Source organism: Magnolia sinica, chromosome 5 (genome assembly GCF_029962835.1).
Source record: "Magnolia sinica isolate HGM2019 chromosome 5, MsV1, whole genome shotgun sequence".
Taxonomy (NCBI): Eukaryota; Viridiplantae; Streptophyta; class Magnoliopsida; order Magnoliales; family Magnoliaceae; genus Magnolia; species Magnolia sinica.
Genome location: NC_080577.1, coordinates 62,374,331 through 62,390,116, shown reverse-complemented (window position 1 = coordinate 62,390,116; position 15,786 = coordinate 62,374,331). Strand labels below are relative to the sequence as shown.

General features: G+C 37.7%; 1 non-coding gene across 1 annotated transcript; it reads left to right on the top strand.

Moving 5' to 3' along the window:
- Positions 1–14,678: 14,678 nt before the first annotated feature.
- Positions 14,679–14,785, top strand: LOC131247607 (small nucleolar RNA R71). Its single transcript, XR_009171884.1, has one exon. It is a non-coding gene; the product is annotated as a small nucleolar RNA R71 (small nucleolar RNA).
- The last annotated feature ends 1,001 nt before the right edge of the window (positions 14,786–15,786 follow it).

The following is a 15,786-nucleotide window of genomic DNA, read 5'->3' as shown; positions in this document are numbered from 1 at the left end:
TATCTTTAGGTCTTGGTACGAGATACCAAACATCATTTCTTACGAATTGGTTGAGTTCATCTTGCATCGCAACAATCCAGTTCTCATCAGCCAGAGCTTCTTTTACGTTAGATGGTTCAATTTGGGATGTAAAACATACATAATTACATATATCCTCAAGTTGTCTACGGGTGCGAACACCGGTGAGAGGGTTTCCAAGAATTTGTGTAGTTGGATGATCTTTAACAGTCCTCAACTCAGAATCAATCTGATTCGATGAAGTATCGGGTTTATCAATGATTAGTACTTCATCATTATCTGAATTAGAAATTGGTGTGTTTAAGTGATCATCAATGACAACATTAATGGATTCTTGAATCACACCAGTCCTTTTGTTCAGTACCCTATAAGCTCGACTGTTTAAAGAATATCCTAGAAAAATACCTTCATCACTCTTTGTATCGAACTTTCCCAAAATTTCACGATCACGTAAAATATAACACTTGCTGCCAAAAACTTGAAAGTATTTAATAGTAGGCTTTTTATTGAACCACAATTCATAAGCCGTTTTATTATTATCTTTGCTAGTGTATACTCGGTTAATAATATAGCAAGCTGTGGGTTGACTGCTTCAGCCCAAAGATTTTTAGAGAGCTTCATACTATTCAACATGACATTAGCCATTTCTTAAAGCACCCTATTCTTTCTTTCAACAATTCCATTTTGTTGTGGAGTTTTGGGAGCAGAGAATTCATGTAATATTCCTTGGTCGGTACAGAACTTCTCAAAATTGCTATTCTCAAATTCAGATCCATGATCACTACAAATTTTAATGATTTGAGAGGATTTTTCAGTTTGAATCCTTTTGAGAACTTTTCTTACTTCTTCAAGGGTTTCAGATTTATCCCTTAAGAAGACTACCCAAGTGAATCTGGTAAAGTCATCAACTATTACCAGGATATACTTTTTACCACCACGACTTTCCGTTCTGGTAGGTCCTATCAGGTTCATGTGGAGAAGTTCGAGTGGTCTTGATGTGGTATTTGAATTCACCTTTTTGTGTGAGTTCTTTGTTTGTTTGCCTATCTGGCACTCACCACATATTTTATCTAATTTCTGAAGTTTGGATAAACCTCTTACAAGTTCTCGTTTGCTTAATCGATATAAATTTCGATAATGTACATGTCCAAGACGTTTGTGCCATAAATCAGTCTCGTCTGTATGGACCATGTAACATATTTGATTAAATGAGCTGGATTCACTAATAATATAGCAATTTTCAGACGTTCTACGTCCAGTTAATATTACAGAACCCTTATTATTTAGTATTTCACAGCTTTGATTAGAAAATCGAACATTATGGTTATTATCACATATTTGTGATATACTAAGCAAGTTGTGCTTTAGGCCTTCAACGTATAAAATATTTTTAAACACAGGAAGATTAAAAAGTTGAACCGTACCTTGGCCTATAATCTTGCAGTTGCTACCATCACCAAATGTGACTGAACCATCAGTCATATCTTTCAGATCGGTGAATAAAGCTTTGTCACTTGTCATATGCCTAGATCATCCACTGTTTAGGTACCACTTTGAATGACTTGCTGCTTTGAAAGCAGTGTGAGCAACCAAGCAGGTGACTTTAGGAACCCATTTCATAACTGTTTTGGGTTTAGGAACATAGTTGGTCTTCTTTTGTGTATATTTGTAGGAATGACCTGTAGAGTTAGATTTTAAGAGCTCCTTGAGTAAATCAACTATCTTTTCAGCTAGTGGATTTCGTTTCTGATTAAAGTTGACATGGCTGTTTCTAGGTTTTTGAAAAGTTTTTGAATTTTTAGAAAAATCTTGATAAGTACTTTTCCCTTTTGAGTTTGAGGACTCTCCTTTAACAAACATAGGAGGAGTATACTTTTGTTTAGGAGGTAAATTTTTATCATAGCCCAACTCGGATCGATCGCCACATTTTCTTGATCCGGATAAAAGTTTCTCTAACTTTGGATCACCTTGGGCATATTTCCATGTGTCCTTTAGACTCAGAAGAGAAGATACTTCAGTTTTAAGATTCTCAATTTCAGATTTTAAATCAACAATTAGTGAGTTTTTGAATTCCAAATCGCATTTTGATTTTTCAAAACAATCTGAAATTTGTGATTTTTCTAAGACAAGTGATTCAAAATAATTTTTGAGTTTAGAAAACTTTTCTTTTTGAATTTTAAGTTTGACAGCAATTTTACAACTTTCCTTATATAGGGCATTGTAAGCGTCTTGAAGATCATCTTCATTTTCACATTCACTATTGATTTTCTTCACTTGTAGAGTCATTATCTCGAAAATGTGAATTTGGCTAGAGTCATAAGAGCTTTAACCTCATTGCCGACTCAGTTAGAATCTTTTGATTCAGAAGAACCTTCAGAATCGGATGATTCATCCCATGTAGCCAACATACCCTTCTTCTTGGGTTTGTCCCTTTTAGGACATCTATTTGCTAAGTGCCCATATTCTAGACGGTTGTAACATTGACTATCTTTCAAAGATTTTTGAAATTTGGGTCTAAACTTCTTTTTGTCATTTGATTTTTGAAAATCAACCCTTTTCTTGCTTTTGAAAATCTTGTAAAATTTTTTAGCTAAAAGAGCCATATCATCTTCTGAATCAGAATTTTCTTCTAAATTACATTTAGAAGATTTTAGTGCGATAGATTTTCCTTTAGGAGCTTTAAAGTTTAACTCGTAGGTTTGTAGTGAACCAAGTAGTTCTTCTACCCTCATATTATCCGTATCACGAAGTTCCTGGATCGCGGTTACTTTAGAATTGAACCGTTCAGGAAGTGAGCGTAGTATTTTTGCACACACTTTACTTTTTGGGATTTTATCGCCAAGACCCCACATTGAGTTTACAATGTCATTCAATCTAGTGTAAAAGTCCATAAACATTTCATTTTCCTCCATATGAATTTCTTCAAATCTGGTTGTGAGGAGTTGGACTTTAGATTTTTTGACAATTGTAGTACCCTCGTGTGTCATTTCTAATATATCCCAAGCTTGCTTTGCAGTATCACAGGAAATGATTCTTTTGAACTCATCCGGTGATAGTGCGCAAGTAATTGCATTTAGTGCTTTAGCATTTGCACTACTCTCACTTTTCTGAAGAGTGGTCCATTGGTAATATGGTGTTACTTTCATTGATTTTGAACCATCAACCCCAGTAACTTCCATGATAGGAGGATTCCATTCACCACCGTGGCTTGCCACACATTTTCATCCATTGATTTGAGGAAGATCCTCATTCTGGCTTTCCAATAAGCATAGTTGGAGCCATCAAAGGGTGGAGGCCTAGTGACTGAAAGGCTATCAAAATTTGACATCTTAAATAGCTTAAATCGTTAGCTCAGGAATTAAATCCAAGAATAAAAAAGAGCTATTAGGCTTTGATACCACTTGAAAAGGCCAAGCTATATATCCTAGAGGGGGGGTGAATAGGACAATGCCAAATAAAAACTTATAACAGCAGAATTAAAATGAATATGATAGCCAAAGTAAATCACAATGCAGTAAATTAAAATAACCTCAAAATTCAGATCTTGAGAGGTTGATACAAACGTTGTTCTAAGGACAACCTTATACCAAAAACAGAGTTTATGGTAGGACAACCTTATTCCTAGAAAGATCTTTGTATCAAGTCTCAAACCGAAGAGGAATACAATAATAAATATAAATTGAATTGAAATAACTTGTAATTAAAAATGTATTGTTCTAGGGATAGCCATACACCATAAAAATGGCAGGGCAACCTTGCTGGAACAACTTTCAAATGAAATTGAAAATCAAGCGATAAAGGAATAGCAGAAAATAAATTCTAAGCTATTACAACATTCTCACAAAGCTTGAATTAAATAATTACAACATTCACCACCATACATACATCCCACAAAAGAATAATTAAAAATTAGAAGAATAAATCAATCAAACACAAGGGTTTATAGTGGTTCGCCTGTGTGTTCACCAACTGTTAAACAACAGCCACACAAAAAGCTACTCCACTCCTAATATCCTCACACAGGGGATATTAACGTTCACTAAAAAATAGGTTTTCCTAGGTTCACCCAAAACCCTTACAATTGTGTCTTTGTATGTGGGCTTACACAATTAAAAAAACCCCACTTCTGAGTTTTCCTAGCTTTCCTCAGATAACCAATATAACAAGATTTTTCTGGCAAATCTTGAAAGAAACCAAAATAATAGAAAGGAATTTACAATATGTAAAATACCTGAATATCTCCTTCGTTGTAGCAGCCCGGTAGAACCAAATCAAAGTAGATGATTGAATGTCCAAGTTCAATGTCCAGTACTCGATTACAATGGTTCTAATTCTAATAGATTTTAAATTAAACCAAATAGGGCTTGCCTTAATTGATTTTGATTCCAAAGAAAGGGAATAACAATTCCTCTTATCAAATCAGATTGGAATAGCAGAAACAAAATCAATTAAATAAAGCTAAGGAAAGAGAATATTAAATAAGCACACTTAGCTTAGATGGAGCACAGAATTATCTCTCAGAAGTTCGACGAAGATTGGCTTGAATGGATTAATTAATTCGATAATTTCTTCTGAGATTCGTGCACTATTTATAAGTGAGAAGATCGGGTCTTCGACTGGTCTAGAGTGCTCTTCGACTAGTCGAAGCACTAACAGATATTTGAAAAATCCGGCGGGATATGCTCTGACCGTTCTACGACTGGTCGAAGGTCTCCTACGATTGGTCGTAGGTTTCCTTCGACTGGTCGTAGGTCCTGAAAATCTTCGCTGGACTTCGAGTCGAAGATTGTACGACTGGTCGAAGAGCAGTCGACACTGTTCCTACGACTGGTCGAACAGATTCCTGGACTAGTCGAAGGCTAACAAATTTTATCCGGAATTTGTAACAAACTCACGACTGATCGAAGATTTTCTTAGACTGGTCGAAGCAAGTCTAGGACTAGTTGAAGAAGGCCTAGGACTAGTCGAAGAACAGACCAATCACATGTAAAATAAACATTCGGTTTATGTATCCGAAATGACCTACTTCTAAGGTCAACCTATGGTCAATCAAACCTCAACCATGAAGTATGGACATTGAAACATTAGGAACAAGAGACCTTGAAGTATGAGCCTTGAAGTCTTGATGTAGATCAAACCTTGATGTAGCTCAATCTTAAAAGTATACAAACTGCCTTGAACTCTTCTTGAAGTCTTGCAGCTTGAGTCTTGTCTTGTGAGCAGTTCTTTCATTCAAGATTGATCCTTGTACTTGTGAGCTTTGCTTGTTGTGAGCTTAGCTTGTTCATGAATGTTGATCCTTGAAAGAGCTTCACTTAAGCAAGTTATATATAACATAACAGTGATTTTGTCATCATAAATTTGACAACAGACAGGGATATAAACTATAACACTTACAAAAGCTTAGAGGGCGGTGAAAGTGTGTGCACAAGGTAAGTGCTAAGCATATAGATATCAGAGTAAGTGGAAATACTGCAAGTCTATAAATCATTCAATATCAGAATATGCAATGCAGATTGACTATGCAAATGCGGAATCATAGAGAGCTAAATATCAGATGCCGATGATGCAATATAATATGCAAATCCTAAAGAGCCATGAATACCATCAACCGCATCTAGGCCATACATCAAACCTGCGTGTATTGTGCGATCATGTGGGGATAACTCCGTCTCACAAGGAGTTCCATAAACATCTCGGCCTAATGGTATCTGCTTTAATCAATCATCTATAACATGTATACGAAAGATGGGGGTCCATAGAAGGATGACGGATTTAGTTCAAATATCAAGATAGGCTCATTGATTTAAAACGCGTCACGATAGTTAAGGAAAGAATCCAACTTATAGCCACCACAACATTGGGCGATGCTTTTGATGTGGGATAAAGTTCTGCCTTCACTGTGTGCACTATAGCTTGCCAGCATAGTAGCCTGCCAATCACTGGTAGCTCACTCAGGTCCTCATGCCCCGCCCACTCAGTGTCTGCCCATGTGCGCCTGTCCACATGTGATCACAGTGATGGAGCGTCACAATATCCCCCATCGAGGCCAGATCCGAGTCTAAGTGCAATAAGTGGGCATCCTTCCCCCCTCTATCGCGCAATAAACTGGACTTCCTTATGGGGTCCAATATATAAACAAGGTGGGCTCTAAGTTGTAGGTATCATGATGCAATGCTGTCACATACTCATAATCGGTATCAATAATCGACCTCGATAATCGGCCTATACAATCGGCCTCGACAATCGGAATCGGCCTCAACAATCGAAATCGGCCTCAATAATCAGAATCGGCCTCGACAATCAGAATCGACCTCGATAATCAGCCTCGACAATCGGAATTGGCCTCGATAATCAGCCTCGATAATCCCAATTGACCTCGATAATTGGCGTATACAATCAGAATCGGTGAGAATGGGCCTAACAAGGCTTAAGGCAAGGTCACAATGTGGACATTTAACCATCATTTCCCATCGATGTGGCCATTTAACCAACATTATTCCCAAGGAGTGGCCCACATAGAGCCAAAAGTATAGTGGGCCCATGGCCTCACATAATGGCCTAATATACATTACCATGGTTCTCTCATCAAGTGGGCTGCACCAATGGGCCGCTCAATGGGCCTCTTATACATCAAGTTCCAGAATAGACTTGACTCTGCGTAGTTTTCCAAAATAGACTTGACTCTACGTAATTTCACAGAATGACTCAGAGTTTCAGAATATGCTTTTTTAGGACAATTTCAGGATTCCTTTTCTTCACTTCAAATCTTTGATTCTCTTCATTCATCACTTAATTTTCTTAGATTTTTGGCATGTGAATTCTTCAATCTTAGTCTCCTAAGATCCATCCCTTGCCTTGGTGATTCTTGAGCATCAAATCCATGCTTTTAGCACCCTTTTCAATCCAAGCTCTTAAATTCACTTTGCATACAAACATGAGTAAAATAGAACATTAAGCGTTATCATGTTCATAAAACCAAGATATAAATGGGGGATAATATGCAATATTTGACCCTAAACACAATCCCCAACCATCATTTTGTTAGTCCCGAGCAAAGTATGCGTGTAATAAATCTTAATGCTTAATGTCCAAAACCTCTTTAGGAAAACAATCTATTGTACACCCAAGTATGAATGGGTAAAATTAAGATACGAAAGTGGGGTTATGTAAGTGCTATAGTTTATAGCCCCTTTTTATTGTCAAATTTGTGGTGCCAAAGACACTGTTATAAAGCCTGTATATGTGAAGAATAAAGCTGTGCTCAAGATCAGCTTTGATTGACAAGCACTGTTCACAAGTCAAGATCTCAAGAAGCTTTCAAGTTCAACCTCAAGATCTCAAGAAGCTTTCAAGTTTGAGCTACATCAAGACTTCAAGCTTCATTACTTTCAAAGGTCACTCGTCTCTAAGTTTCAATGTCCTTACTTCACTATTGAGGTATGACTGACCTTAGGTTGACCTTTAGAGTAGGCCATTTTGGATACATAATTCATATGTTTTATATAAGTGAGTTTAGTCTATTCTAAGGCTAGTCCTAGATTTTGTTCAACTAGTCCTAGCACTGCTTCGACCTGTCTAAGAATTTTCTGGATCAGTCGTAAGTTTGTTGCAAAATTTAAAAATTTTCTGTTAGGCTTCGACTAGTCTTAGGGACTGTTCGACTAGTCGTATGAACAGTGTCGACTATTTCTTCGACCAGTTGTAGTCCTACGACTCAAAGTATAGTGTTGAAATTCGGCTAGCCTCGACTAGTCGTGAGAAACCTACGACCAGTCGAAGGAGACCTATAACCAGTCGTGAAACCGCCAGATCTTATCGCGTTTGAATTTTTAAATATCTGTTGGTTCGATGACCAGTCGTAGAGATCTTTAGACCAGTCGAAGACGTGATTTTCTCACCTATAAATAGAGCATGAATCTCAGAATAATATATAAAATTCAAGCTAATTTAATTCGACCTTCTGAGAGATAAGTCTGTACTCCATTTAAGCTAAGTGTGCATGTTTAATATTTTCTTTCTTTAGCTTTTCAAATTGATTTTGTTTCTTGTATTCCAATCTGATCTGAAAAAGAGGAAGTTTCACTTTTCCTTTTTCTAGAATCAAAATCAATTAGAGCTAGCCCCATTTGGTTTAATTTAAAATCTATTAGAACCTAGAGCCATTATAAAGTGAGTATTGGACATTGAACTTTGACATGCAAATCTCTACTCTGACTTGGTTCTTCTGGGCTGTTACAACGAAGGAGAAATTCAGGTATTTTATGTTTATGTAATTTACTTTCATTTGGTTTTCTTTTGAGATTTGCCAGAAAAATCTCATTGTATTGGTTATCCGATGAGAGCCAGGAAAACTCAGAAGAGGGGTTTTTTTAATTGTGTAAGCCCACAGAGAAAGACACAATTGTGAAGGTTTTGGGTAAACTTGGAAAACCTATGTTTGATAGTGAACGCTGATATCCCCTGTGTGAGAATATTAGGAGTGGAGTAGCTGTGTGGCTATTTATTAATAGTTGGTGTACACATAGGCGAACCACTATAATCCCTTGTGTTTTGTGGTTGTGTGATTTATATTTCATATCTTTAATTATTCATTTGTGGGATGCATATGTGGATGTGAATGTTGTAATCATTTTATTTCAAGCTCAGTGGGGAATGTTGTAATAGTTTAGATTTATATTTTTACAATTTATTCCTTATTATCTCTTTATCAGTTTGAGCTTCAGCTTCTTTATTTGTTCTAGTAAGGTTGCCCTACCATTTTTATGGTGCATGGTTGTCCTTAGAACAATCAATATTTTGAGATTGCATTCCGCATTGTGTATTGATTTATTTATTTGGCTATCTCTCTTTCTTTATTTTCGTTGTATTTATTTTAAATTGGACATAGTCCTATTCACCCCCCCGACCCCCTCTAGCACATATAGCTTGGCCATTTCAGGTTATAAAAACTTAAAGCCAAACCACATAAGAAACCAATCAAGTAAATTCTTTATCCATTTAATCGAGCATAATTTGTATATCAAGTTTTTCAATGTGTTCAGTGAAAATCAACTTATTTCTTATACGAATACTATTAGTTCATCATGTTAGCCATACTCATCATTTTAAGATCAGTTTGAAACTCAAGTACTGATTCCAAACATATCCCCTTTTCCTTCTTTTTCTAGTCTTTAATTTTATATCGACGGTCAAATTTTTATCCATTCTTTTTTATTTTTGCATTATTTTCCATATTTATCATTATTTTTGTTCTTTTTCATGCCCTCTTTGTCGATCTCCTATTTTTTTAACTGGTTCTTTTCTTCTTTTAAGGTGGATAAAATTCTCCAGACTCGATTCTCACCATCTATCAATGATTCACATACTAACAATCATAACTTTTAGCATGTCTCACAGAAGGCAAATTGAATATGCCTTGTGATTTAGATTAACATGATATTCAAACTATCTCTTAATCAGTTGAGCGTAAGAACTTAGGTGATATATTACTTAGTTGATCAAACTCCAACAATCCAAAATTCAATCTCTATTTTTATCATACCCAACGCATTCTTAAGTACACAATTCATCCTTCTCAACAGATTTCAACTTGAAACATTAACAACTTTCAAAAATTTTACTTAAAACTGAGACAACACTGATTAGTTCACCTAATCCTCCATCCCCAATTGAAAAATCTACATTGTCCTCAATGTAAAAGAAATAAGCATGTAATGCAAAAGAGGGAATGAAAAGAGAAGGTAAGTGATGCAAAGGAATACTTGTAGAAGGAATTTTGAGGCTTTTCGAATGGTCTCAGTGTGAAGATGGGTTAGCACAAGAATTAAACCAACAGAACGCAAACTATCCTAAATAGTGGAAAGTAAACTATCTTAAACAGCGGAAAACAAACTATCATAATCCAAATCATATGAAAGAAAATAAATCTACCTATACCTCCGTCAGACTAGGAGGTCAATCCTAGTAAACATGGTCAACCAGAGGTCTTGACATGTCCTCTGAATCAAAATTTTCAACAAATGGCTTTAAACGATATCTTTCGAATCTCGAGAGCCCCATGAGGATAAACTTTAGTAATAGTAAAAGGGTCGGTCCAATGAGTTGGAGTTTACCTGGAAAAAGGTGTAACCGAGAATTATACAAAAGGACTTTTTGACCTAGTGTGAATGATTTTCGAAGAATGTGTTGGTCATGAAACACTTTCATCTTGTCCTTATAAATTCTCGAGTTCTCATATACATAATTTCGAATTCATTCAACTGAAGCTTGCGCAACGAGCCACCGTTATCCAAATTGAAGTTCAGATTTTTAATCGCCCAGTAGGCCCTATGTTCAACTCCACAAGCAAGTGGCAAGTATTCCCATAAACAAGTCTAAAGGGAGACATTCCAATAGGGGTTTTAAATGCAGTACGGTAAGCCCATAAAGCATCAGTCAATTGGATTGACCAGTCCTTACGGTTAGGGTTAACCATTTTTTCCAAAATATGTTTAATTTCCCTATTGAAAATTTCAGCTTGTCCACTTGTTTGCAGGTGGTATGGAGTGCTCACTTTATGGGAGATGCCATATTTCTTCATTAAGTTTACAAATGGCCTATTACAGAATGTGAACCTCCATCACTAATGATGGCTTGAGGACTTCCGAACCAGGAAATGATGTTCTCTTTTAAAGACTTAATGACCATTTGATGATCATTGTTCCGGCACGGGATCGCTTCGACCCATTTAGTGACATAGTCTACCACTAGAAAAATATACATATTTCCAAAAGAATGAGGGAATGGTCCCATGAAATTGATGCCCCAGCAATCAAATGTTTTAATGATCAGAATGGGGTTCAAAGACATCATATTTCGACGGGACAATGCTCCCAATTTCTGACAACGTTCACAAACTTTACAAAACTCATGAGTGTCCTTGAACATAGTGGGCCAGTAAAAGCCGCACCGTGGAATTTTGGCCATGGTCTTTTTAGCAGAAAAGTAACCACCAGAGGCCTGAGAATGACAAAAGGAGATGAAACTTTGGTGTTATTATCTGGCACACATCTCCTTAAGATTTAGTTAGGGCAATATTTAAACAAATATGGATCATCTCAGAAGAATTTGCGTACCTCAGCGAAAAATTTCTTATTATCTTGTGAAGTCCAATGTGTCAGCGTGAAACCTGTGACAAGATAATTAGCAATATCCGTAAACCAAGGTGAATGGGAGACTTTAAATAGTTGTTCATCAGGGAACATGTCATTTATATTCATCGTCTCAAGGGAATCAGATAGGTCAAGGCAGGAAAGATGGTCAGCCACTACGTTCTCTACTCCATTCTTATCTTTTATTTTCAAATCAAATTTTTGGAGTAGGATGATCTATCTTATCAAGCGGGGCCTAGCATCATTCTTAAAAAGAAGATACTTGAGCACCGCATGATCTGTGTAGATGATGATCATGGATCCGATTAAGTAGGACCTAAATTTGTCCAAAGCGAATACTACAGCTAAGAGTTCCTTCTCCGTAGTTGAGTAATTCACTTGGGCAGGATTTAGAGTTCTACTTGTGTAGTATATAACATAGGGCTTCTTCTCTTTTCTCTGGCCTAACACTGCCCCAAGAGCATAATCGGAGGCATCACATATAATTTCAAAAGGAATGCTCTAGTCGAGTGGTTGCATGATGGGTGCAGTGGTTAGCATGCCCTTGAGCTTAGAAAAAGCTTCCAGACATTGTTCAGTCCACTCGTATGATACATCCTTTTGAAGTAGATTGCATAAAGGATGAGAGAGGTGACTAAAGTCCTTTATGAATCTCCTGTAAAATTCGGTGTATCCTAAAAAAGGATCGCACATCTTGTATGTTCTTGGGTGAAAGTAACTTAGAGATAAGATCAATCTTAGCCTTATTTACCTCAATTCCTTTGGACGAGATGATATGTCCAAGGACAATCCCCTTATGAACCATGAAATGACACTTCTCCCAATTTAGTACCAAATTCTTTTCCTCATATCCCTTCAGCACACATTTAAGATTCTCCAAATAATCGTTGAAGGATGGACCAAAGAAAGAAAATTCATCTATGAAGACCTTTAAATATTGCCCAACCATGTTAGAAAAAGTACTCATCATGCATCGCTGAAAAGTGGCGGGGGCATTACACAGTCTAAATGGCATCCTTCGGTAAGCAAAGGTGCCAAAGGGACATATGAATGTGATCTTTTCCTGATCTTCAGAGGCTATCTCTATCTAGTTGTAGCCTGAATATCCGTCAAGGAAACAGTAATAGGAAGACCAGCTAGCCTTTCCAAGATTTGATCAATAAAGGGTAAAGGAAAGTGGTCCTTCCTTGTGATGGTATTCAATTTCTTGTAGTCAATTCACATTCTCCAACCAGTAGTAGCTCTAGCTACCGCGAGTTCTTTGTCGGCATTGGTTACGATGGTGATTTCGGACTTCTTAGGAACCACCTGAGTTGGACTCACCCATTAACTATCGGATATAGGGTATATGATACCCACATCCAATAACTTAAGAACCTCGGCCTTAACCACTTCCTTCATGTTTGGATTTAATCTACATTTTTGTTGTCGGGAGGTCTTAGCATTATCCTCTAGATAAATGTTGTGAGTAGAAATCAAAGGTCAGGTCCGCAATCGACCATCCAAGGGCTCTTTTGTGCTCAATAAGAGTAGAAATAAGCATACTCTCCTGTTCTCGCTCAAGGTGGGAAGAAATCACCATCGGGTATGTCTCATCTTGACCTAAATAGACATATTTCAAATCAGAGGGCAAAGGTTTTAGGTCAAGCTTTGGTGCCTTGAGGTTAGACGGTAGAGGCACTATATCTGTTTGGGGTAATTCTTTAAATTGTGGCCTCCACCGGTTAACTTCAAGTATTGGCACAATATCAAGCATGACACCCGTCTCCCTAATCAAATCATCATATCAATAATGGGAGTGGGCTAAGCACGTCTCTAGAGGGTCAGAAGATAAGGTCATCAGAGTTTTATCTTCCACGAAAGAATCAATCAAGTTAACATCATAAGCATCATCATCATCCTCTGCTTGTTTACTCATATTAAAAAAGATATTAAGCTCCAATGTCATATTCCCAAAAGATAAATTATGACTCCATTCCTACAATTGACGATTGCCTTTGATGTAGCAAGGAATGGGCGGCCAAGGATGACAGGAATTTGAGTGCTCATATCCACGATGGGTTAAGTATCTAGGATGATAAAATCTACTGGATAGTAGAATTTGTCAACCTGGACCAATACATCCTCAATTATCCCTCTCAGCACACGAACTGAGCGATCAACTAGTTATAATGTGGTCCGGGTGGGTTTTAATTCACCAAGACCCAATTGTTTGTAGACCGAGTATGGGATTAGATTTACGGTCGCTCCTAAGTCAAGAAGTGCATACTCAATCCCATAATTCCCAATTACACAGGCGATGGTTGGGCTACCAGGATCTTTGTACTTTTGTGGTACATCTTGCTTTAGGATGACACTCACTTTTTATGTTATGAAGATTTTCTTTTGAATATTTTGTCGTCTTTTGGTCATACATAAATCTTTCAAAAATTTGGCATATGAAGGTATTTGTTTTACGACATCCAGTAGAGGAATATTGACCTTCACTTGCTTAAGCACCTTTAGAATATCCTGAGAGTTAGAGAGAGATTTTGGTGCTATCAACCGTTAGGGAAATGAAGCAATTAGTTTTCTTTGAAGTTCTAGTTCTACCTCATGTGGAGCATTGCTAGGTCTATCAGTCTCATCTACATCCGGGTCCTTAGGCTTCTCAGCCCTTACCGGAATAGATTTGTCAATTATCTTCCTACTCCTAAGAGTGGTGATAGACTTAGCTTGTTCCATTGGATTCGAAGAGCTTGGTTCACTAACTCCGTATTGCGGTTTAGGATTGGAGATAGGTTGGGCTTGAAGCCTCCCTTTCTCCATAATCATAATATGTGAGTCTATCTTTTGTATATCCTTTGTGAGTTCTTGTAAGGCTTGAAGAGTACTTTACTTGATGAGCTCTTGAGGATTTTGAACCAATTCCTCTTGAGGTTTCCCTTGATTTAAGAATTGATTAGGGATTCCTTGAGGTGTAACAAATTGTCCATTCCTCCAATTGAAATTTAGATGATTTTTTCAGTTGGAGTTGTATGTGTTCGAAGTGAGTCCCTTGAAAGGCATTTAGTAGTTGTTTACAACATTTGATTGATCATTAAATATTTCTTGAAACGTAGGTATTGTTGGGAAATTTTTAGTTGTATGGCCTCGAGTTTTCTTGTGAGATTGACCATGGCACAAATACCATCACAAGCACAAATACCGCAGGAAACTTCCTTATCCTTATCCTTCTTAAGTTCCATGGCCTTGATTTTCCTTGTGAGATGACCATTTTAGCGTTGAGATCATCTTCCTCTTTCAAAATATATATTCGACCTCTCTCCTTTAATTGAGTAGGCTTAGATGTGATGCTCGTTCTCGGGGAGATGTCCCATGATTGTGCGGTTTCAACAAGTTTATCAAAGTAATCCCATACTTCATCAACATCTTTGTTCAGGAATTCCCCATTACACATTGTCTTAACAAATTGGCGCATGGAAGATGTCAGTCCTTCATGAATTTTTTTTTATGCGCCACGTTTCAAAACCATGTTGTGGGCATAAATTAACAAGATCCTTGAACCGCTCCTAACATTGGAAGAATGTTTCATCTTCCCTTTGGGTGAAGTTCATGATTAACTTTCTGATGGTGTTTGTTTTATGATATGGGAAGAATTTCTTTATGAATTCCCTTGTCATGTCATTCCATTTGCCAATAGATCATGGATGTAGTAAATGTAACCACGTCTTAGCCTGTTCTTTCAGGGAGAAAGGGAAGAGTTTCTGTAAGACTCGTACCTTAGTCCGTATAATTTCATAGATTCCCGCAACCTTTCCTGTCAAATTCTAGCAACCCACGACCTATAATCGGCATTTACATGCGATCCTGAGTCATGTCCCGTATATCAGAGTCGTCTCGAACCGAGACTTGTATCCTTACTACCGCGCTGAGGCGATACCCGGGCCAGAAGATGTGGGCTCGAGTTCAGTTCAAGGAAAACACTGTGCGTTGCAAATCCCAAGAGAAATGTCCCATCAATCACCTCACATGTCAAGTACAACATCCCATCCCCAAGTACCAACTCCCATCCCTAAAGTCAACTCTCTCCCTTACATGTCAAGTACACATCACTCCATCACTCACCATCCCTCTCTCCCATGATTTCTCTCCTATCACTTCTCTCTTTCTCTGTCATTCTCTCTTTCTATTTTCAAACAACACCCATAAGAGCAATCGTCTAAGCTTCCATAAGAGGAGTTAGTGTGGCCCACCTTCCTACCTCCCATCTCCACCATCCCAAGTCCATCTCGACCGTTGAATCGCACCCCTTGGAGCTTTAGGTCACATTGGCGGAAGAAGGAAGAGAAATCAAAGGTGGATGATTTTTGTATGATTTTGATAATTAGAGGGCCCACATATGGTGGGACCCATCTTGATGTATGATTTTTAAGAGGGACCCATAGTGGTGGGGTCCCTCCGCTCTTCTGATCTCTATCTCTCTCTGTCTCTCTCTCGTGATGGGTGTGTCCCAATTGATCCACGCAGTACAAACCGTGGGCCCACCATGATGTATGGATTTGATCTCCACCATCTAGATCCTGGACGGTGGAGCCTACCTTGATGCAATGCCTCATCTAGGCCATCCATAGGC